At 41.1% G+C, this 25,136-nt stretch overlaps 1 protein-coding gene across 2 annotated transcripts in view; it reads right to left on the minus strand.

Moving 5' to 3' along the window:
• SLC35F1 (solute carrier family 35 member F1) overlaps nt 1-25,136 on the minus strand; it is a 419,368-nt gene that overhangs the window by 218,574 nt on the left and 175,658 nt on the right. The window contains exon 1 of one of the 2 annotated variants that reach the window (XM_082633390.1): nt 8,963-9,048. The exons of the other annotated variant lie outside the window; for it this stretch is intronic. The gene's annotated coding sequence lies outside the window, so the exon portion shown is untranslated. Of the gene's footprint in view, nt 1-8,962; nt 9,049-25,136 lie in introns of those variants that run through there. 2 annotated transcript variants of the gene reach the window in all.

The following is a 25,136-nucleotide window of genomic DNA, read 5'->3' on the forward strand; positions in this document are numbered from 1 at the left end:
TTGATTAAATCATCAATGACCTTCTCATCTGCAGTTTCACCAAAATCATGGGTCAAAAATCTAGATTGCACAGGAAATGAGCTAGTGGTCACAGACCACTTGCTTGAGCACGTTTGAGAAGTTGGCCACAAAGAGCAGAAAGAAAGTAAGAAAACCTTGGTATATGTCACAGGGTCTCCACAGGGTCAAATGAGTGCCGCCCCATCCCTTAAAGAACATTATTTGCCAAGACAACAGGAAGCAAGCAAGTTGAAAAGAGAAAACTGAAGTGACAGAGAGAAAGAAAATGAGAGGATATAGTTTAGGTCCCTGTACATGAAATAAAGTCACTGGATGGTTTCTACCATTTCAGTAAAATGGGAGGCAAAGTCTTTTGAAAAGGAGAGGAAGAAGATGTGACTGGGAGTTTAAGGAAACATAGTGTGGAGAACAGATGAATGACAGGATGTTTGAACAGACACAAGTGTCAACATAAAATTAAACATCATGGAAGGGTTATTCACATGTTCTGTGTCTCCCCTGGCAGCTCCCATACAAAGAAAGCAAACAGCAGGTGATCTAGGGTTAAGAGTAAGGTTTAGTCCAGTCTCAGCTAAAGATCAAGGGAGAAAAGAGAATTCCAGCTGTGGAAAAGAGCAGCATTAATGTAGTAAATGCTGAAGACCCAGTGAAGCTAGAAAGGTTTAATGATGTGGGTAAAGCAGTTGCTTAGAGGGTTTGATAAAGAAGGAGAATGGCAAAAATCTCAGCAACAACCAACATTTGATGGTGTTTTACCAATGCTTTTTATAGACATGATTTTATTTAATTGCTGCAACAACTCTGCCAGGCATTATCTTTTAATTTTTAGATTAGGAAACTGAGGCTCTTCATTAGGCTCCTAATTAGGACTGCAGACCCTCATTGTACCTAGGCCCCCTAGGTCACGAGGCTCATATGGTGAGAGGGTTGTGAACCAGGTCTTCTAAACAAACAATCCTTCTCTTTCTTTGAACTCTACTGTCCTTTCTGTGTGCAGAGCGCAGTGTAAGGAACAGAGTGGGAGAGAAAAGCAGCAAGCATCCCGTGACAGATTGTCATGCTCCTCGCCATGTCTTCAGCACCCAGCAGTATTAACCAGCACACAGCAGGGACTCAATGAATACAAGTGAACTGAATCCTTTACAAGGAAAACTGTTCGGTAAAGCATCTTGAAAACCACAGAAATATAAATGAATTAACCACCTCAAGTCGCTGTTCCCTTATAACACATAAACCATCACACTCAGGTTTTTTACCTCCACGTTCTGCATTCTTTTTATGTGTTGCATTTTTCAGTTACACTGCTCGACACACCTTAAAATTTCTCTTTTTATTTTAAAAATAATTAGTCTTCAGAACTATTAAAGTAACAATTTAGAAAGAATTAATATAATAATATATTTATCTTTTTCATTTAGCATGAGTTAGATGCTAAAACACTATTTAAATACTATAAATTGTCAAGTCATTTTCATTTGGGTGTGTATTGCTTATTCTATGCATCTTAGATGGTAGTAAATATGGCTCAAATCGTATTACAGTTATAGGCATCATATTCAATCAATACATATATAATGCCCCCAGAAGAAAGATTTTATTTCTATAAATGTCTTCAAGATTTTCATTAACTGCAAAGTTGCAAAATGTTGACCACACTTGTGTTCATTTTATAATCCAATGGTCATCAAACTGGGCAATGTGTCCCCACAGAAACTTTACAAAGCTTTGCAAGTATGGTCAGTTTTAAGGCAACCAATTTTCAGAGCATCAGCTTCCCTGTGCATGTTTCCTCAGTGGATCTGCCTGAGACCTAAGGTTGAATGTCAAGCCAGAGCTCCTTTCTCATTTCTGTGGTAATCTCCTTTCTCCCAGTTTACAAAAGAAATGAATACCTCTCACCCATCCTGTATTTCAGTATGGCCAAGGGAGACTTGAGGTATAAAGAGAACCTGGGGAGACTACACAAAGGGACAGTTTGAAACGTGGTGTCTGCCAAGTCTTCTTTCATCAAGGCACCAGGTCTGTCTCTCAGCTGCATATTTGAATTATTTCCAGGAGGAAGAGAAAATTTCCATGTTTGCCTCCAACAGTTCAACATTAAATCTTCAAATAAAAAAAAGATATGGAAGGTAAGTTGATGCTTTATATTTGTTTTTTACTCAGACTTGAATAAGGAACCTTTTACTTTTCAGCATTTTTCATATTAACAATTTTATTAGCCTCAGCCAAATATTCCCTGGATATGATAAATCCATATTAATTTTATACTTGGGTACAAGTCAGCTTGCTGTCATTTTGTCAACCAATTCTCTGATCATTTATTCCTTCTTATTATTTATATTAAGCTAACAGAGTTATATTGTGGTTGAAGGAAAATGTGAGAAGAAAATTTCAGAGGTAAAATAAAGAACTACCTGGACTGTCTCAGGTTCAGACACCTAGCATGGTGCAAACAGCACACCTTACTGGCCAGTTTCAGAGTCTGTAGAATGCACCATCCACCTTAAGGACTGATGGTGAAGCCCCAAAGAAACAACTGGTGTTAAATGTTGTGTGGACTGTAAAATATTATGAATACAAGTATTTACATTCTAGAATAAACAGAAGAGAATTAGATGTAATCATTAAAGCCACTGCTTTGTCCTTGGTTCCTCTATCACCTCACCTTTTTTCCTTATTGGTACTATTAATTTTCCTCCCACTTCCATTTGTCAACCAACATGTGCCAATTGTACACCTGCTATCAGGTCAGTGCACCTTCTTCCTCTCTAGCAGTTTTAGGACCCTCTCCTCTTCTACAAATTTTCTCTTTATCTCCCATCCTGCAGGTAGGTGATGGCTAGCTTTGACACCCCAAGCATAAATCATTCTTCCTGGAGCACTGTGACAAACTTAACAGTGTGGAATAATGGATATCGTTGCACCTGAGAGGATCAGCTGGATGGGCCACAAGGTCTGAAACAAAGCTGTGTCTCTGAACACACTAAATAATGACCTTGATGAAGATGCTTAAGGTCAAGGCTAGCCTCTTTAATTGCACATAAACTGTAATCTTATTTCACAAAAGCAATGATATCCTAGATGGTGCTTCTCTGAACAGCCATTTTACTCTTTTGTGGTTAAAAATGTAATTCCTTACAATGGCACCAACAGTGTGCTGCAATTATATGGAAATGTATTTCTCGTTATGGCCCATCCCTTGATTAGAAGAGAGCAAAGCACCTGCCAGAAAGAGTAGCACATTGTAAATACTATTAGTTCCTGTTTTATGTCAATGCAGAACTGTGCTGGCAATAAAATCAGCTGATTGATGCTCAGCATTACCTGAGGCAAGAGCCTGAGAGAGTTCCTCAAAGGGAACTGTGAATTTAAAAGTCAACTCATAACTCAGTGCATCTATTTGGGAATAGATGGATACCAAATTAGAAGTATCTAAAATAAGGACTTTCTGTGCCAAGTGGTTTTTACATACACCTGGTATTAGATTTGCATGGCTATTAAATGCAGCAAATTATGTGTCTCTTAAGCTACTCTACTTTTTAAAAAATTTAATTATTTTTTATATTTAATGAAGACACTGGATATTTTAAATAAACTGTCCCCTCCACCCCACTGCACATGATTCCATGTGCAATGATATAACAGGATGGCCCTTTTCAAAACCTGAATCATGTGAGATGTGGAATTGTAATGAAAAGCTATGAGGAAAAGCCTTCAACTGTTGGTGTGGTAGACGCTTGAGTCACTGGAAGAAAATTAGGAGGCCAAACATCTTTGGGGTAAAGCTGAAGAACACAACTACAGTTAAAATATAAGAACTATAAGAAACCAGGGGAAAATCAACACAATAATTCACTTGTGGGCTAAAATACTCCAAGAATATGGACTAAATGTAGGAAGCAAAACTGACACATTATTGTGATGATAATTTAGCATTTATAAAGAGAGAAGGCAAGGTGTAGTGGTTAAGTATTAGGCTCTGGAGTCCAACACAGCCAAGTTCAAGCCCCAACTTTGCCACTTAGCAGGCTTGGCTAAGCTCTGTGGCAGCCTCTCTGAGATTTGGTTTTCCCATCAGTATAACAGGGATGAAACTAGTACCTACTTCTTATGAAAACTAAATGATAAAAGCTACATAAAACAGCTTCACTTAAGTTAGCTAATAGTAGTATTTTTGCTTCATTATTTGTAGTATTAGGTACTACACTATACTGAGTAACGACAAGTAAACAAGTCATTGAACACTGGCAAATACATCACTTAACAGATAACACTAAAACTATAAAATATTTACAGCTATAGCATAGACAACTATGGATGCAATTATATCCTAGATGGATAGGATCCATTTTTAAATAAGTAACATTACACAGTATTATTAAACACTGTAAGTATTGGGCAATTAATTTAATTCTGGACTCTAAAATACAGAGAATTTGGGGAGGAAAGTCAGAAAAATAGTTAATTGTTGGTAAAGGCAGTCTCAAAAGCACAGTCCTTTAACCAACCTCCACTGGGCCACATAAGAATGAGCCTTGGGCCTAGAACACTTCCTTAGCAAGAGATAAAGAACCCACAGAACCTGTGCAGGACTTATCACCTTGTGTGGGAATATTTTTACTTACTTCCGGCTCACTGAATATCCTTTTGTCACTGCTTAAAGTTTGTGCTTCATATGGCACCTGGCTAACCCTACTGTTATATCTGTCCTCCAAGGGGAGGGTACAGGGTTTCTTCCACCATGGCACAAGAGGGGTGTGTGCAGTCCAACTGCTCTGCATTGGCCACAGGGAGAGACCTGCTGGCCATGGGGGCCTGGTACCCACTGCTGAAGCTGATCTTGCTCTGTACCTTCTCTATGAAAGTAAAGCACTGTTCCATCCAATACCTGGCTGTGTTGTTTTCCTTGGTGACTCTGATACCAAGATGCAATGGGAAGTGTTGAGAGTCCTCTCCTGAAATTGGTAACCAGTGCATGGTACTCTACTCCCTTGGGACTGATAATTTGTACATGGTACTCTGGTCTACACTAGCAGACTTAAACTGAACCTAGGAAGAAAAGCTAAATAACATCATATTGACGTCATAGCTAGAAAAGATATTGAGGTGTTAACTATAACTTTCCTTGCTCTGAAGTCAGCTGTCTGAAATTAATGCAGCTACTCCAGCTTTCTTTTGATTAGTATTAGCTTGGTGTATCTTTCTCCATTACTTTACTTTTAATCTATCTGTGTCTTTATATTTAAAGTGGGTTTCTTGTATAAAAGATACAGTTGGATCTTATTTTTTTTATTCACGGACAGTCTCTGTCTTTTAATTGGTGTATTTAGAACATTCACATTTAGGGTGATTACTGATATAGGTGGATTAATATTAATCATATTTGTAACTGTTTTCCATTTGTTGTTTTGTTCTTTGTTTCCTTTTTGTCTTCCTCTCGTTTTTTCCCTTCTCTGGCTCTAATTGGGCATTTTATATGATTCTATTTTCTCTCTTGTTTTAGGATATCAGTTATATTTCTTTAACACATTTTTTAATGGTTCTTCTATGGTTTGCAATACACATTTATAGCTAATTCAAGTTCACTGTCAAATAGCACTGTACTGTTTCATAGGTAGTCCAGGTACCTTATAACAGAGTATTCTCAATTCCTCCCTCCTCCACCTAATAACACTGTTGTTATTCATTTCACTTATTCATAAGCTCTAAGCACCAAATACATTGTTTCTTTTATTATTTTGAGCAAACTATTATATTAGATCAATTAAGAATAAGAAAAATAAAAGATGTTATTTTACTTTCATGTATTCCTCCTCTAATGCTCTTCCTTTCTTTATGTGTATCCAAGTTTCTGAGCTATATCATTTTCCTTCTCTCTGAAGACTTCTTTTAACTGTTCATGTAAGGCAGGTCTACTGGCAACAAATTCCCTGTTTTGTCTTGAGAAATTCTTTATTTTCCCTCCACCTTTGAAGGACAATTTCACTGAATTTAAATTCTAGTTTGGCAGAGTTTGTTTATTCTTTCGACACTTGAAAATATTTCATTCCACTCTCTCCTTGCTAGCATAGTTTCTGAAGAGAAATCCAATGTAATTCTTATCCTTTCTCCTCTACAGGTCAGGTGTCTTCCCTCCTCCACTGGGTCCTCTAAAGATTATCTCTTTGTTTTTGATTTTCTGCAGCTTGAATATGCCTAGGTATAGATGTTTTTTGTTGTTAATTTCACTGCTTGGTGTTCTTTGAACTTCCTTGATCTGTGGTTTAGTGTCTGTCATTAACTGTGGAAAATTATTAGCCATTATTACTTCAAATATTTATTCTGTTTCTCTTCCTCTTTCTTCTCCTGTGGCAGTCCCATTACATGTATTGATATGTTATACATTTTGTAATTGTCCTGCAGTTCTTGATATTCTTTTCCATCTTTTTCACTCTTTTTCCTTTTTACATTTCAGTTTTGGAAATTTCTAACGACACATCTTCAAGCTCACTAATTCTCTCCTTGGCCATGTCCAGACTACTGATGAGCCCATCAAAGGCATTTTTCGTGTCTACTATAGGACTTTTGATTTCTAGTACTTCCTTGTTATCCTTTCTTAGAGTTTCCATTTCTGTTTATATTACCCATCTTTCTTGCATGTTGTCCATTACAGCCCTTAGTATATTACTCATAGTTATTTAAAATTCCTAGTCTGATCATTCCAAAATCTCTGCCTTATCTGAATCTGCTCATGATGCTTGCTTTGTTTCTTCAAACACTGAGTTTTTTGCCTTTTTGCATGTCCTGTAATTTTTGTTGAAAGCTGAACAGGATGTATCAGATCACAGGAACAGAGGTAGAGAAGCCTTTAGTATGAGGTTTTATTTTTATCTGGCTAGGAGTTAGGCTGGGTTTACCGTTTGCAGTAGCTGTCATGTCAGAGGCTAAAATTTCCTTCAGCGTCCTTGTTTTTATGCCCCTTTGTTGTCTTTGGGGTGTCCCTAGAGACTCTGTAAACAGGATCTGAGGCTTGCAGTTCTTTTAGCTTTAGTCCCCTGTTATTATGCAGGAGCCCTAGTAATCTACTCTCCAGTATATCCCCAATGACTAACATAGTCCCTAACAGACAGAAGACCCTTGACAGTTATGTGCTGAATGAAGGACTGAAGAAAGGTAAATGTTAGATATAAAGAAGCGTTTTCTTAAGGCTGTTAATAACCTGGACTGGGTCACTAAGCCAGGTTGTAAAATCTCCCTTCCCATATACCTTTAAAACTAGCCCACCTCTGGTGTGTCTGGCATGGTTTCTGAGTTCTCTCCTGTCAGAAAGTGAGAGGATGGATCTAACAGCCTCTCAATGTTCCTCACAGGTTCTTTTCCTGTTTTTTGTCTATTTGTCTCCTTAAGGACATCCTGACTATCAGTGCATTTCATCATATGGATTAAGAAAGGTTTACATTGTTATGTCTCAACAGAGGGTTAGTTTTTTATGCCTCAGAATTACTGTCTTCAGTCATTCAATAAGTAATCTGCTGAATATCTCCTATGTGTGGATTACTGAAGTATTCTGTTTGCTAATATGCTATTGCTCTTTCTACCTTGTGTGATTTATTCCTACTATAAGACAAGGTAACTTAGAATAATTCCTCTTTCTAACACACACTCCTCTCAAAATATTTAGGTCAACTTTAGTTTTTGGCTTTTCTCCCCAGGAAAGGTTTGTATGTTCTCCAAGTTCTTACTTTCTAAATGCTAGATGTTGAAACCCTAGTAAGAATTTCATATCCAATTGACGCTTGATCCTGAGCATTGTTTACTTAGAACACGGTACTTTCTTTTTTAGGAAGTGAGTAGAGAAAGTTTATGCATGAGCCTTGAACACAATGCTGTCATACCACTGGCATTGGAAAGAATAAAGACAAGGGTTGTTAAGGAAAGATTCCTAGATGTATGAGTCGATGCTTTTGGAATTCTAGGAGCCCATGTTCCCACAATCACTCACTCCTGGCCACCTGGATTGTGGCCAATGGCCTGGCACAATCACCAACTTTTGGCCATCCAAATTTGTCCATATGCTCCATATCTGTTTATATCACCCATTTCTAATCTGTGTAGGTGACCCTCTAAAATCCAATTACTTCAAATATTCAGATTTTACCATAAGGCTTTGTCTTACTTTTTCTTATCTGAATCTCATCTTTCCTCTGAAATCTCTGAGCCTCATCTTTTCTCTACTATGATTCTCTAATAATGAGGAAGTTGTTCTTACATGTGAAGTTCCATTTTAAATTAATCTGTTCCTTTGACATTCTTCTTCACTCACTTTCACTGTTTTCTCAGTTTCTTTGACATGAAACTCTTATAATATACCCAGCAGAAATGTCTTCAAAGAAGCACAGGCATAAAGGACTTGAGAATGATTCAAGACAAAGAAAAGTAATAAGTATTGCAGTTTAATCTTATGAGAAGTTTAATTTTCCCAGTGTGAGAAAATGATATACCCATAAAATGTCACTGTAACATAAGAAGCTAAACTCATTTCTCCATCTACAGCTTGATAAAAAAAATTTAATAGATAGTAGCTGATTGATAGCTTTCAGCATGGGGAAAACACAGTAAGAATGAGATCCAAAACAATTCCCCAACCCACGCTCTCATAATAACATGGTGCGAAAACAGACAAGGTATTTTAGGGAGACAACTGTTCTTGAGAAAAGATTTTCAAGTAATTCCCTTTGCTTTAATCATACATCCAAGGTGTTTTTTAAAAAGTATCTGCAAGCAAATACTCCTAGCACGTTTAGCATTTTTGAGGTTCTTACACTTCTTAATGAGCTTTCTGGTTTCTCCCACAAGAGAGGAGATTATGGATATTCAGGCAGATTATCTCAGGGCCTAAGATAGTGATAAATCACCATTTAAAAATCCACAGTAATTCCTTCAGATTCTTAAGAAAATTTACCTGGAAGTAGCTTAGGCACTGGCATTAGTGTGATGACTGTGACAAACAAGTCTTGACCATGATGAAAGCTCCCTTCACACTTTAATTACAGAAGAACTCTGAAAGTAGTAAACTGGTATGCTAAACATCGGGTTCCAAAGAGGTACTGGACCAGCCCGGAAAAAGAATGAATTCTTTGTTATTTGGCAGCAGCGGAGTTTTTTTGTAAATCAAATATTTACCCTATATAGAATTACATCGCACACCAGACACAGACTACTAATCTCCAAATAATTATGTGTGTCATACAGGAGAATTTTGCATGGCTCATTCTTTCTGGGACGATTCAGAAAGCACTAAAGCAGTTCAACCCATTGCAGCACCTCCGGGTAGGATCTGAGGTTCTCTTGTGCCAGAGGCATGTGGGAACTGGAGCTAATAAAGGTCTCCTCTTGATAAAACTCCAGGCAAGGTAGAATTTGCTGTAATTTGAAGGAATGTTTAGAGATTGGTTTGATCCTGAAAATGTCTCCTCTTTCCCTCATCCCCAACACCATTTACGCTACTACCTCCATTGGCCAATATTGACAATTCTGATCACACACCTCACACACACACACACACACAATCCTTGCCCATGTGTGTAGGTATGTATGTCTAACTTACACAAGGATCCTAAAGTGGCAAAGATTATTTTGAAAGCTTTTTATTACATGCATAAAAATCAGGTCTAATCTTTATTCCATTCCTCTTAGATCTAGGATGCATCTAAAATGTTGCCTCAGGGAAAAAGGCCGAATCCAACACTGGCAGGCTATGTGTTCACTTTTCTCTCTTTGTTAGGCAATGAAGAGAATCTTTTCTGATATATGGGATATTATAAAATCTGTCAGCATTCCATTTGAGGGGCAAATGGGTGAGGAAAAAATATTTACATGTACTCCCCAATTCTCTCCCATGATGATACTGAGTATATATATATAATATATATGTACACACACACACATATATATATTATATATATATATATATATGCAGCCCAAATGGTAATAGGAGAAGAGGGTTTGGGGGTTGAATGTCAGGACGTAAGAAGGGGAAGAGAAATTAGAGCAGAAACTGATAGGAATGGCTGGAAAGAGAGCAGTGAGGGTTTTTTGCTTGTTTGTTTTTGTTTTGTTTTTCCTTTGAGAAGACACAGACTCAAACAGATTTAAATATTTATAGAAAGGATCCAGGGTTTTTTGTTCATCCATTCCTTCAGTTAACAAACATTTCTTAACCATCTACTATGTATCAGACATTGTTCTAAGCACTAGACAATAGCAACAAACAAGACAGGCTAGATCTCATCCTAACTGAGCTTGCCATCTATTAGGGGCAAACAAGAATAAACAATAAGCAAATAACATTAATTTTAGTTGGTGATGAATGCCATGAAGAAAATGATGTAAAGTGATATTGGGGGTGGAGTGTTATTTATGTAGAGTGGTTAGAAAAGGCCTCTGGGAGGAGGTGACATTTCAGCAGAGGCTGAAATGAAGAGAAGGACTTTGTGCAGCAGAGGGAACACACAGCCTGGTGTGCCCAAAGGGCTGAAAGGTAGCCAGTGAGTGTAGAAAATGAGGGGAAGTGGTAGAAAATAAAATCTGAGAGGGAGGTATAGTCCCTCAGCCATAGAAAGGACTTTGAGTTTTATTCTAATCGCAATAGGAATGTATTACAGAGTCTTCAACAGGGGAAGTGAAATGATCTTCTTTAAACTTGAAAACAATTAGTCTCCGTGTTGTGTGGAGGTGCATTATAAGAGATCAAAAGAAACAAACAGTGAGACCAGTTAGATAGCTACTACTCTAGTACGTGGAAGAGAGCTGTAGCAGCGAAATGGTGAGCAGTGATCAGACTTAGCTTAACAGTGGATATAAAGCCAACAAGACTTGCTGATGGATGGCATGGCTGAGAAAGGGAACAAGGATGTATGAGGACTTTGCCATGAGCAACTGGGTAGATGGTGGTGCCATTAGGAAAATGAGAAAAATGAGAATGCATCATTGGGTTGATGTGGGAAGAAGAATCAAGATTTCTGTTGAGGTTTAAGTTCCTGTTGAAAGAAACACACTGACTTTAATGAGAGAGTGAGAATTGATAGTTTAAGGTTCTAGAGAAAGCAGAGGGATAGTTTATAAAGCTTGGGTGGAGGGGTTATTATTAGTTTTACAAAGGGTCTGCTCTCCTATCCTACAGGAGGTGAGGAAGAGAGGATGGGTACTGAGCCATAGTTTTCCAGACTTAATAACATTAGTATTATCAACACTTAGTTGCAGGCTGATGGCTACTAATTTGTCCATAAAGTACAAACAGGCAGAGACAGAAGGGCGACTGAGATTTGAGAAGATTGGAGACAATTTGAAATATTTACTGTGGCATTTGGGAGAATGATCTGCATAGAAAAATGGAGGAGGTTTGCCAGGTGGCGTTGAGGGTCTTTTTGAGGTTAGTGACCATGAATAGGTAGTCATATTATCTACTTTGATATGTGATTTTTCTTTATCAGCACTCCACTGGTCAGGCATGGGCTTAAACTAAGCATTAAAGTGTGTTCCTTTTGAGTTCAATGTTTTATCTAATGGGTATAATGAAAATACAGAGAAGGAAGGAAGTTAAAGGTATCAGCTAGAGTCCTATTAGAAAATAGAACTTTGAATCTAATAAGATAGTTAAGGATGCTATTAAAAGATGCCTGGGCAATGAGTAAAGAGGTCAATGCATTAGAAGGAATGACGAAGTGGAAAGAATGTCAAAGAATGGCCATAGTAGGAGTAGTGGAGCAAGCAAAGTAGAACAAGAGAAGGTTTCAGACAGAATGTAGAATGCCAGAGTTATTTATTTTCAGGATGGTGATGCAAGGTCCAGGGGTAGACACGGGGTGGGTTTCTAAGATGGAGTATAGAAGGTCAAGGAAGAGGAGATAAATAGGAGAAAAATCTGAGGTCCGTGTTGTTAAATGGGTCACTCGTGTGGACGCTGAAATCGCCCACTGAGGCTTTACTGGAAATGGAGATGGAGACTGTGAAGCAATTATCCAAGTTTTCTATGAATGAGCGGGACTGGGGAGTAGAGAACAGCAAGAGGGAGGGGGAGAGGGATCAGTGAATGGCTTGTTCGCAAGAGAAGGGGTTGGCTTATAGTGGGATGCAACAAAGCAAACAGAGCAGCAGATCTGCTGCCTTACCCTGAGGAACCACAGATGCAAAATAATACTCAGCTACTCTTGGAGAAGACTGTAAGAAAAGTGGTGTCCTTAAGAGAAAGCCAGGTAGAGTGGAGGGAAGGCTTTGAGAACAAGCTGTGGAAATAAGACAGTGAAGGAGCAGCTCTGGAGGGCACAACAGAAGGAGTCAAGAAGAGGAGGAGCAAGGAGGTCCCTGGCTAGGACAAGGACACTTAAAACACCATGGTCATGTAGACACTAAAAAGGCCGGGTCCGGAGGGGAGGAGTCGTTCTATGGGCTTAATACAGAGAAGACAGAACAGATAGATTCAGTCTCAAGGGTCTTATCACCTGGAAAGGGAACTAGGCAAATGGCTGAAGATCACTGGGGTTTGGGTTACATTGGTCCAAATATATGCTTTCAGGAGCTATACTGAAAATTTTCAGAATGATATATTCTCTTTATCTTCAGTTCTTTCTTTATTCATTGAAAAAATCATATTAGGGCTACATGATTTCTCCCTTTCTACCGGTACATCTGTAGTGACTGAACTTGAGAAATGAATCCCAAATGACAAAAATAATGTTACTAAAACTTACAAAATTCTCCATAAGTAAAGGAAGAAAGTAGCTAACATGTACTGAGCGTTTATCATGTGTCTGGCACCATGCTTCATGTGTTACCGGAAACTCATGAGAATCCTATGTGCCCAACATTATTATTTACATTTCATGGATGCTGTAACTAAGAATCAGGGAGATTAAATAATTTGCCCAAGATCTTAGAGCCAATAAATGGTGAAGCCAAGATTTGACCCCGGTCAGTCTTATTCTAGAGCACTATGCTATACAGCCTCTGAACCATTCTATTCTTTTTTTTTTTTTTTTTGCGGTACACGGGCCTCTCACTGTTGTGGCCTCTCCCGTTGCGGAGCACAGGCTCCGGACGTGCAGGCTCAGCGGCCATGGCTCACAGGCCCAGCCGCTCCGCGGCATGTGGGATCTTCCCGGACCGGGGCACGAACCCACGTCCCCTGCATCGGCAGGCGGACTCCCAACCACTGAGCCACCAGGGAAGCCCTCTGAACCATTCTAGACGCACAATCTGATCTCTAAATATATACCATTGGAGTATTTAAATACAAGTACTTTAAAAATGTGGGGGGAAAATAAGAAAAAGAAAGAAAGAAAAGAAGAAAGGGAAGGAGGGAGGGAGGAAGGGAGGAAGGAAGGAAGAAAAGAAAGAAAAAGAAATGGAAGAAAAGAAGGGATGGGGTTCAGGACCCACTACTTCAAAATATGGCCCCTTCACATATTTAATGTTTTAAGCCTAAGGAGTTTGAGAAAACAACAGAGGCAAGAAGGTCACTAATCTCCCCCTTTCCCTTCTCCCCTGAAACAGGTCATAAGACCCTCCTGTGAGAGGTATCCTCCTTGTAACCAAAGGAAAGGCACAGCCTTGTCTCTGAAGACAAAGCAACCCCAGGAAGAATCCTAACAAACAGGCCTTGCTAAGTTTCCCCAGTTTACTCCACTGACCTTGTACCCTTTGACTTACCATATTGTACACTCTTCATCAATCCTAGCATAAGAAAACTCAGGTCTGTTTCTTCATTTCCTTATGAGGGCTCCCATGTCAGGTGGAACTTATATTAAATAAATGTGATGCTTTTCTCCTGTTAATTTGAATTTGGAAAGGAAAAGACTCTTACCACCTTTGCTTGACTGGTCCTCAAAGAAGGAAGAAAGGAGAAAAGCCTAACATGATTCTGAACTGGCATGCATGGTGTTTAAAATGCTACCTGGTGGGACTTCCCTGGTGGTGCAGTGGTTAAGAATCTGCCTGCCAATGTGGGGGACACGGGTTCGAGCCCTGGTCTGGGAAGGTCCCACATGCCACAGAGCAACTAAGCCTGTGAGCCACAACTACTGAAGCCCACGTGCCTGGAGCCCATGCACCACAACAAGAGAAACCACTGCAATGAGAGGCCCAAGCACCGCAACGAAGAGTAGCCCCCGCTCGCCGCAACTAGAGAAAGCCCGCGCCCAGCAACAAAGACCCAATGCAGCCAAAAATAAATAAATAAATTTATATATTTTAAAAAAACGCTACCTGGCTAGGATGGAATATGCAGTTCTTCAGTGTGTTTACATTTTTAATGTAAGTTCACTAGGAGGCATCTGCTGACAAAATGTAGTCATCTACTTGAAACTCTGAGGCTTTTTTAGGTGGCATTATTGGTTAAAAATAACTTCTGGCAGAACTAAATGATGGAAAATGAAAATGTTCAGTGTAAAAATCCATTTCAAGGCTGCTGAACAATCATCTGAGTTTGGACAAGCTGCACTAGTAAACAAAGCAAGCCGAGACCCGTTTGGGACATGACCCATCTCCTCAAAGATCCACTCTCTCCTGCAAAGGGACAGGAAAGGGTAGAGAGGCACCACTCACAGCTCCAGACAAGCTGCCTCTGCTGCCAGAGACAGCGGGAGTTTCCATAGATGAGCCAACACACACACGGGCTCATTCAGCACCATGTGGCGACTCCCCTGCCATTTCTGGGGCAGCATGTTTGGCAAGTGGGTTGAATGTGCTCCCTCAGGCTTTCCAGGCCTGGGCAAGGGTTGGGGGACAGTGATTTGGGCGGGCACAATCTCAGGGTGTGGCTGCTCCACCCACTCCACGTGCAGACAGAATCGGCCTTCTGCTTAGGCAGACAGCAGGGCAGGAGAGCCAAGTGGTACTACGCATACTAAGAGATGAATGTTCTCAGATGGACCTTACAACCCCTGAAACAGTAGGTCACTAAGGTGACTGCTCATAAGATAAATTAGGCATTGTGCTAATGTGATTTATAATAAGAAATATATCTTTGGTCTCCATCCTTGGTTCTCAGCACAGCTCCTAAATCCTTTGTAATTCCCTGAGCGATAAGAACTACAGGGGCATCTTTTGTTCCCGGCTTCTGAAATAGCTCCAGAGCAATAAAGGTGAAATGAGGGATTTTTGTTATTCATAACTAGCCCCTTTCAACCACATCTGAGTTTATGTTAATGAGGTGACTTTTGGAAAGCCCCTAAGGATGGGGGCTGGCTGCCAGGTTGCCAGGGGAGCCAACCATGTGACTAGAGGGTTGGAACTTTCAGTCCCACCCCTGACCTCTGGGTAGGGGAGAAAGGCTGGAGACTGAGTTCAATCACCAATTGGCAATGACTCAATTGATCTTGCCAGTGTAACAAAGCCTCTATAAAAAGTCCTAAAGAATGGGGTTTGGAGAGCTTCAGGGTTGCTGAACACATGGAAGTGCTGGGAGGATGGTGCACACACAGAGAAGGCAGGGATGCTCCGAGTCCCTCACACCTTGACCTATACATCTCTTCCACCTAGATGTTCATCTGTTTCCTTTATCATATCCTTTTATAGTAAACTGGTAAAGGTAAGTATTTCCCTGAGTTCTGTAAGCCTTTCTAGCAAATTATCAAACCCAAAAAGAGGGTTGTGGGAATCCTGATTTACAGCTGATTGGTAAGAAGTATAGGGGACAACTTGGAACTTGCGATTGGCATCTGAAGTGGGGGTCCTGCTGTAGGACAGAGGTCTTAATGAAATCGAGTCCCCCTAAAACCGAATTCCTTTGCCAAGTTTATGATTAACCTTTCTATCCAAAACTTCATTCCCTTTCTTGTCCTGCCCCTGTTTCCCTCAGAATTGAGGAGTATCAAAGAAAAGAGGGGATGGAAACCAAGCAGGACCCTGTGGGGCCCTCCCACTTATAAAAACCCCTTTGAGTCCCCCATTTCTTGTTTGTAGAAAAAAGCTTTAGTCTCCTAGGCCTTCCATGAGTTCCAATGAACAGACTCAACAGTTACTAATTAGAGAAGTGAGGGAATGCAGAAACAAAGGAAATGCAGTTAAGCAAGAAAAGTAATGCTAGATTAAACAATAGTCAGCGATTAAATAGAGTCCTAGTTCCTCCTCAAGGAATATACATAACAATCTGATGCATATCTTTGAGTTCTTTTGCAGAAATTAAGACCTCTGCCCAGTCAGGATGGTGACTGCATGCTGACCACAAGCACTTCGACCCCAGACTGGTTGAAACCAGAAGGTTAATGATTAAGATTCCTGAAACACTACCCTGTTACCTCACCACCAACTAATCAGAAGAAACTCTATGATCTGCAACCCTCCCCCTAAATGCCTTTAAAACCCCTCCCCTGAAAGTCATCTGGGAGTTCAGGTCTTTTGAGCACAAGGTGACTATTCTCCTTGCTTGGAGCCCTGCAAATAAATGCTGTACTTTCCTTTACCACAACCAGGTGTCAGTAAATTGGCTCTACTGTGTGACAGGCAAGCAGACCCAAGTTCAGTTCGATAACATTAACTGATGGATCTGATGTGAACTCCAGGCAGATAGTGTCAGAACTGAGTTGAACCATAGGACACCCAGCTGGTGTCACAGAACTGCCTAAGTGTGGTGAGAAATGGAATATTTCCTGCCATATCAGTAAACAAAGGATGTCACACAGTCATCAGCGCTTGCAGCCCTCCACTGTGAGCTGCTGAGCCCTGAGGGAACTCAGGAAGGAAAGAATACCTTTCATCTAGAAGCCATTAGACTACAGCCACTCCCTACAGTGAGCCCTGAGGAAACTCAGGATGTGACAATACAGGATACTGGCCCCAGATAGCTGAGGTCATATCAAATGAATGAGTTCAGTGAGCCCAGACTCTTGCATCTTCCCATCCATAGAAAAGCGCTAAATTCCTTAACTTGAGATATCTGGTTTTCTTTAATAATAACAATAATCCTTTGATGTTCCAACTACCCGCCCTTTGTTGTAAAACTTCTATATAACCTGGCTCCCCGCCTCGCCTCGGAGCAGTTTCTCAGGGTTATTTGAGATGCTGTCTCCCGTGCTTGAAGTCCTAAAAATAAGCATAACTCCGAATAAAACATAACTCTCAACTTTTATGTTGTGAATAATTTTCTAAGTCGACAGTGGAAAACCTTTTCAGACATCAGGTGTCACAGCGTGGTAGCAGTGTTTGAGTAAAGGAAAATACAGGAGTGCTTTTCCAAGACAGGCATCAACTTTTAAAGTCAGTGATAATTATTTGCTTGCTTCAATTCTGCATTAGAAATTCCTTTACTTGGTATTCAACATATTCTTCTTGGGAGGGGGGCATCTACTGTGTTTCAGGAACTAGACATATGTTCACTTATTTAACTCTAAAAGTGGGACTTCCCTGGTGGCGCAGTGGTTAAGAATCTGTCTGCCAATGCAGGGAACTCGGGTTCGATTCCTGGCCTGGGAAGACCCCACATCCCACAGAGCCACTAAGCCCGTGCACCACAACTACTGAGCCTGTGCTCTAGAGTCTGTGCTCTGCAACAAGAGAAGCCATGACAATGAGAAGCCCACACATCACAACGAAGAGTAGCTCCCGCTAGCTGCAACTAGAGAAAGCCTGCCCGCAGCAGCAAAGACTCAACACAGCCAAAAATAAATAGATAAATAAATAAACTTATTATTTTTTTTTAATCCTGAAAACAACCTTGGGAGATAGACCTAAAGATCACCTCCGTTTTACAGATGGGCAAATGGAGGCTCAGATAGGTGGAATAAACTGCCCCAGACTACTGAGCAGGGGTACAAATCTAGGTCGAGGCAGATACAAAAGTCCATTTTCTTTTCAGTTCCCTGGCATCATATCCAGCTGTGTTAACTGGGAGCTTCCTTTACAGCTTTCCTTTTTCAACAGGGTTGAAACCTGTTCCTTTCAGGGAAACCCCTCCTTTCCTGCCAAGCACTGGTCTTACCTCTGGCTGCTGGGGACAGACCTAGGAAAGGAGAATTCAGAGGACAGAAGGCATCAATCCTCAAAGCCCATTCATGAGTTCTTGAGGCACAGCAGTGGTTGCTTTCTCTAGATGTGAAGCAACTGATTTCAGAGCAAAGGCTGCTTGTGCCACGACATAAAAGTGTCACTCAGCATCCACGGACATTTTTAATTCCTCATCACCCAGGGCTGTCACGTTACAAGCATAAGCTGCTTGTTGCAACTGAATATTAACCCATTCTTTTTTTCTTTAAAAAAATGGAAAAAGGAAAAAATCCTTGCTACCCATTGTTATTGGGTACCAGTTTACGTTGCTTAAACCAGCAGCACGGGACCTAAAGGGAGGAGTTTAACAGTTTGAAAGCTGCCATAGTGATCATAAAACCCCATCTGTCTCAGACGTCTAGTTAGTGAGTGAAGAATAAAGACAATGTGCCAGTGAGAAGGCAAAACCAATCAATCTTGCAAATGTCCAGGATATTCAGATGCACAGAGTCAGGCCAAATTAAGCATTCCTTTACCTCTTCCTCCATCCTACTGGAAATCCTGAGTTTACTCATCAGATTTGAGGGGCTTCAGTTTCCGAGAAAAGAGAAAAGAGGGCTTGAACATAATAGGAAATCCCATGTTTTGAGTGAGTTATAAACACAAGTGTGTAATGTGCATATTTGTTATAACAGCCAGCCCTTTAAAATAAAAGGCTGCATCCATGCATAACACGCTTCCCTTCAGAGCTCACCCCAGCCCTTATTTATACCTCCTTGCTATTTTCTCATTTGCTTGCTCTTATTTGGAGAGACAGACATTAATGGCACACAGGCAGACTTTCATGGAAGATTGCTTCTTCTGATGTTTTGCTCTCCCCTCCCCCCTCCCTCATTATTTTTCATTCTAGATGTCCCTTGGAATTAGAACAGCTCTCTCTCTCCCCCTATTATTTGCAAGTACCTCAGTACAGTCTTTAGTTCCTAGATATCCATTCTTTTCAAAGGCAGACTTGGTTAACTCTAGCATTTTCTCATTTACATGTGAACCAACCCAATTCACAAGCACTGTAATTTACATGTGGGGTGTATAAAAGCTTCACAACTGCAGAGTTCTGTGGCCCTCCATTCACACAGCATATACTCACTCCCTCGCTAAGGAGTTCGTTTGGTTTGTCTGCAAGTGAGTTCATTGCAAATCGCTGCTGCACAGTGGCACCGGCAGCTGCCGCCACTTAGAGCTCTCTGGCTTCCTCCTAATTTAGATGCTCTCTCCAGTGTTACTTTTTCTGACTCAGTGCTTATTTGCAGAAATTCCAGGAGAAAATTCTTCCCCTTTCTATGGCAGTGGGACTACTGCCTGGCCCCAGAATAGTGCTGCTGACCTAAAAGATATCATAAAAGTCACATCTGAGCAGGCATCCCTGTTCCACCACCTTGCTGTGCCCCGCTTCTGTGTAATAAAGAATCTAGCTGGCCTTTGTCCCCAGTCCTGGGAGGTAACCTCTAAACCCTTGGAATTTCCCAAGTAAATGGACTGTCTTTGTTATTCATGGTGGGTCCCTGGATCACACCTGAGAGTTTATGCTGATGATGTGATTCAAGCTTGGAGGCTGGCCACACCAGAAAGACCAATCATGTGATAGAGGGTCCAGGCTTTGAGCCACTGATATCAGCCCTAACTCCAGGGAGGGGAGAGGGGCTGGAGACTGGGTTCAACCACTGTGATTCAATCTGTCATGCCTACATCAAGAAATATCAATTAAAAACTCAGTCAGCTATCACGGTTGGTAGAACTCAGTACTTTTACACTTTGATAGGGGGAGGGAAACACATCCCTGAAGACGATGGAAGCTTTGCATCTGAAACCCTCCTAGGCTTCTCCCTCCGTGCCTCGTCTTCTGACTCGTTCTAAAGTGTATGCATTTGCCATAATAAAACTGTAATCATTAAGTAGAGCATTTTCTTGAGTTCTGTGAATCATTCCAGCAAATTATCAAACCTGAGGGAGTTCACAGGGACCCCCAAATTTGGAGTCAGTCTGAAGTGAAGGTGGCTATGGGGACCCCCCCTAACTGGTCCAGACTGGTGTCTGAAGTGAGAGAAGTCTTGTGGAATGCTGTGCCCTTGACCTTGAGTTTGACTAATTCTGGAGAGCTTTCTCAGTGGTCTATTTGGTTCAAAACTTAGGAACCATTTTGTTAAGGTGCATGAAAAGGCCCTGCTCAGGTGGTAAGCACAAAACAGTCTGATATAATAGTTTTTAAAAAGTCCAGACTTTGGCACCTGACTTCTTTGGTACAAATCCTGCCTCTGTTACATATAGCTTGTGTGACCTTGGGTGAGTTGTCTCAACCCTCTGTGCCTCAGATTCTTCATTTATAAAAAGAGTATAATAATAACAATCCCTACCTTATCGGATAGTTGTGAGGATAAATGTGTTATGCGTGCAAAGTGCACAATGTTACTCATCAAGTCAAATTAATGCATTGTTTTTTCTATTAAAAATAACAAAGAAGCAAAAATATACCAATGTCTTTTTTCTCTTATTTACTATAGTATCAAATCATAGTTTTTAGACATTTAACCAAAGGCTGTTTCCATTGCCGCTTTTAGAGCACCAGAGGAATAAGGGTGAATACCTCTCTAATCCACCCAGGTATGACTGGGAACCCTAGCCACCCCCAATGTGGGCTGTACAAGGTGGGAATTCGCAGGTGCAGGTGGCACTGACAGTCTCATTTCATGGCCGACCTCAGATGTGCCCTTGGCCACTAGGCCATTTCAGCCTAGGGTCATTCCCTTCAGCTCCCTTGGCAATCAACTCCATCTATATGGGAGATTGAACTGCAGCATTGCAGGCTCTGAGAGTCAGTACTCAGCACTGAGTAAAGGGATTCTGGTGGAGAGTGAAGAAGAGAGAGAGAAAGAGAGAGAGAAAGGGGTATGCCGTCTTCTTGGTTATCCATCTTGCCTATTTGACAGCTGTAGCATTTAAATCAGTAGTTCTCAAAGCAGAGTCCCCCAACTAGCAGCATCAGACCTCCTGTATCAGAAACCCAGGGGGTGGAGACCAAAACCTCTTTTAACAAGGCTTCCAAATTATTCTGCTGCTCAAGTTTAAGTATCACTGCTCTAAATGATCTTGTCAGAACTGCTCTAAATGATTTTGCCCTCAGATCAGAAAACCTTGGCCTGTCTTTGTGGCACTGCCACCTTCATCAACATCTCGCTGAAATCTCTTCTCTAACCTCTAGGGGATACAGCTCTGCCCCTCACACCGTGAGCGTAATTCCCTCTGACCTCTCCATCGTCTAACGGTACATTTCCTGATGCTGTTTTCTCCACGGCCCCTGTCACACCATCATTCATCATTCACAGATAGTCCTAGAGGCTGCACAAAGCAGGAACCCTAGAGAGGAAGCCAAAGCCCGTGGTGAGAAAATAAAGGGAACTGTGGGGGACACATTGAAAGGGGACGAAGAACTGCCCCCTCCTTTTACTCTTCATATGTGTTATTCATAAAATATAAGAATATATTAAGTCTTATTTTATTTCTCCTTTCCCCTGATTAGTAAAAATAAAATTCCACTTCTAGTCATTTTACCTAAGGGCATATTATTAGATACACTGGTTTAGTCATCAAATACAGGCAATGGGGACTTCCGTCCTTGAATGGAAAGCCCTTCAAAGATGCTATCTAAATACAAAGAGGGAAAGACACACAACATGGGAGTCAGAAAGAAGCAAAAAGTCATCAGAGGTATAAAGAAAGGGAAGCTGATAAAAAAAACAGTAGGTCTCCTTTTGGTGGGGTGCTTTAGCTATCTTCACGCCCAGTGCACAGTGCGTGAGGCTTACTGGATGCCGGAACTGGATTGTCACTGGAAAAATACGATAATGAAAAACACACTGGCTCTAGCATCAGGAGACCTTGATTCTGATCCTAGATCTACTGCTTATTGGGTAGTGTTCCTGTTTAAATCATCAAGACAATCTGAGCTTAGGTTCCCTTAATTTAGGAGGAAGCTTATAGCCTTATCTACCTCATAAGGTTATTGTGAAGATCAAAAGTAGACGTGTATATGAAAGTGCTTAGCAACTTCCTATACAATTGTGAAGTAATAACATAAGCCCCAGGAGCATGGAGATTTTTGACTGATTTGTTTGTTGGATCCTCAGCACCTAGAACTGTGCTGGCACATAATAGATAATAAATATTTATGGAATGAACTGAAGTATTCTTGTTATTAATTAAGGGTATTGGTGTCGGTGTGAATTTTCCATTCACAGTGTGTCAGAGCACAGCACACAGGGGACATATAGCCATAGTAATCTCATTTTTAGAAAGGAGACACATGGTACTTGGAAATAAACCTATTTATAAATAGATGTGAGAACACCAAGGACTACCTAAACCACACCTACTCACTTAGCAAGACTGAAAGTTTCACTCTGGAATAATTACCAGGTAACTGGTAACTGTTGGATGATTATTACGGATTTAAGCTCAATGCTGTTTTTAATGGATTAGTGTTCTTTGTTTAATCAGTACAAAGAATGACCACTGGGACATTATCAGCTGTTGCGACTGGTGTCGGCAACAAGATAATTCTCTAACTGAGATTTGTGATTTGAATACACTCTCCTGTATAAAGAAATTTCCACAGAAAAATATTGCTCTGTCAGACTCAGCTCTGGCTGTGCACTCAACTGTCCCACTCGTGATGGCTGACATTTAGACCAAAACAGCTTCCATCGCCCTCCGGGTCCAACAGGAAAAGAGACAGAGATAAATGCACACCCCCAAGACATAACTGAGTGGAAACCTCCTAAAAATGAAGGAAAAAACAAGGTCTTTAATGCTCTGGCTCAGGACAACTGAAAATGGGAATGAGAGGTTTTAAAAGGAAGGGAAAACTCTACCTGCCTGGGACCTCCTTTCTCCCCTTAGAAGCCCACCTTCCTTCCTCTCTCCCTCCCTCTCCTCCTTCATTCTGCCGTCCTGCTTTCCTTCCTTCCTTCCTTCTTTCCTTCCTTCCTTCCCTCCCTCCCTTCTTTCCTTCCTTCCTTCCTTCCCTCCCTTCTTTTCTTCCTTTCTTCTTTCCTTCCTTCCCTCCCTCCCTCTTTCTTCCTTCCTTTCCTTCCTTCCTCCCTCCCTCCTTCCTTCCCTCCTTCCCTTCCTTCCTTCCTTCTTCCCTCCTTCCCTCCCTCTGTTCCTTCTTTTCTTCCTTCTTTCCTTCCTTCCTTCCACCTTGCTGCCTGCCCCGCTTCCTTCCACCACATGTATGAAGCTGTGCTGAATGTAGTACAGTGTGGTCTGGGCGTAGGATTAAAGGAAAGTGGGAGGTATGAGGACAGAAAGGGATGTGGGGTCCAATGAGGGAGGACAATACGAGTCAGCTTCAGGCCTTCAGGCCTTATCCTGGGGCAACGGGAAGCAGTTGTATGAATTTTAAGAGAAGTGATAGCTTTGACTTTTAGAAAGAGCATCTGGGCTACAATGAAGAACACTGAAAGAAGAGTAAAGAGAGGAAAAGAGGCCAGTTAGGAACCAAGTGAGAGATTTCTGAGATCCTGAACTGAGAGAAGATGAAGACATCCAGCAACTGCAAAAGAGGTAAAACTGATAGGATTTCATGACCAATTCTGTGTAGAATAAAAGAGGAATATTCTGCTTGAGCCAAGGCAGGGAATATACACAGAGTAGAAAAAGAAGCAGATGAGGGGTAGGAGAGAATGATACCATGAACAACAGAATATGGTTCCCATCGCGGCTCTGCATTTTCTAGTAATGTTACCACATGTCTACAGTTAGACCCTGAATGAATAAATGGTCAAAAAGTGATGAGTGATGTATGTTCCTTAGCTCCTTGAAAGTTTCTCAGTAGGAAAGTCCTAGAATGAAGAGAACTAGAGATGAAGCATGATCCCTGACAGTCAACCCTTGGGATTTTGAAAAACGGTGAAGGCACGTCTATTGTGCATTCGAAGGAGATTTACAACAATGCCTGAGTGATCAGGGGCTGCCCAGAGTGCAGCCAGTCAAAGCTGAATGTCCAATCACTTTGGAAAGTCAGCCGAGAGAACTATGATTATTTATTTATAGCCTAGCCTTTTCCGAAAAAGACTTGTGGTAGTTAAAAGAGGCAGTATATCTACAAAGATTTGTTTCATGAGTGGTTTTATCACTTACGACTTATATTCACTGCCTTCTGCTATGTCTTAACTAAAGAAACCTCATAGATTCAGCTATAGGGTGCAAATTTTTAGGGCAAAATTTTAGGCTGACCTAAAAATATCTATGTTCATAGTCTTCACATGTATTAGCATTTCATTCTTTTTATTTATTCAGTATTTGCCAACTGCAAATTCAGTCCTGAATCAGCAGCTTGCTTGACTGAAGAAAGAGGTTGAGATTGGGACAGAGAAAGTTCAGAGAAATAGGTTTTAGCAGCAATGTTCCAATTTCATTGTTTCAATTCCTTCCTTTCCCCACTCCTGAGACAGTACAGTCGACCATGCCTCTCCCATGGCCCACATTCTCACATTACTTCTTCTGTCAAAGTAAAATTAGTAAACTAGAGATCCAGGTCTAGGGTTTGGCACTGAATTGGCAATAATGAAGATCAGCTATGGAACCGTCTCAGTCCTAAACAGAAACACTGAACTGTGTATCTGTGACCTTCATCTGGTCCACAACTCCAGTCCACACTCCTGGCCGTTCTACCTCTTCCCTGCTTCCACTTTCTCCTTTCCTTCCTGGTTGCTTCTTTCTAACTCTAACTCCACCTGCACCCCATCTCAGCCCTCTATCAGCTTGGCTTCTTCTTGAGCCCCTGGGAGCCTTATTGGTTATGTCCAATTTGGTCAGAGACTCCCCATGATGTTCCTTTCCCACATGCCTCAGAGTTTTAGGGCTCACTCTAGGCCACATAGGAAACTTGCACAAAACTTATTAATCACCAATCCCCATAGCTGTTTACCCAGTAACAAAGGGGCTAATGGCAAGTTTTTTAAAGCAAAACACTCATCAAATATGTTGTCTACTTTGATACGTACAATTACCCCGTTGGGCAGCAACTACCACCTCCATTTTACAGATAAAGGACATGAGACTTTGCAAATGTTATGATGTGCCACAGTTTATGTCACTCA

The sequence above is a fragment of the Mesoplodon mirus genome, assembly GCF_964341445.2.
Source record: "Mesoplodon mirus genome assembly, chromosome: 10".
NCBI lineage: Eukaryota > Metazoa > Chordata > Mammalia > Artiodactyla > Ziphiidae > Mesoplodon > Mesoplodon mirus.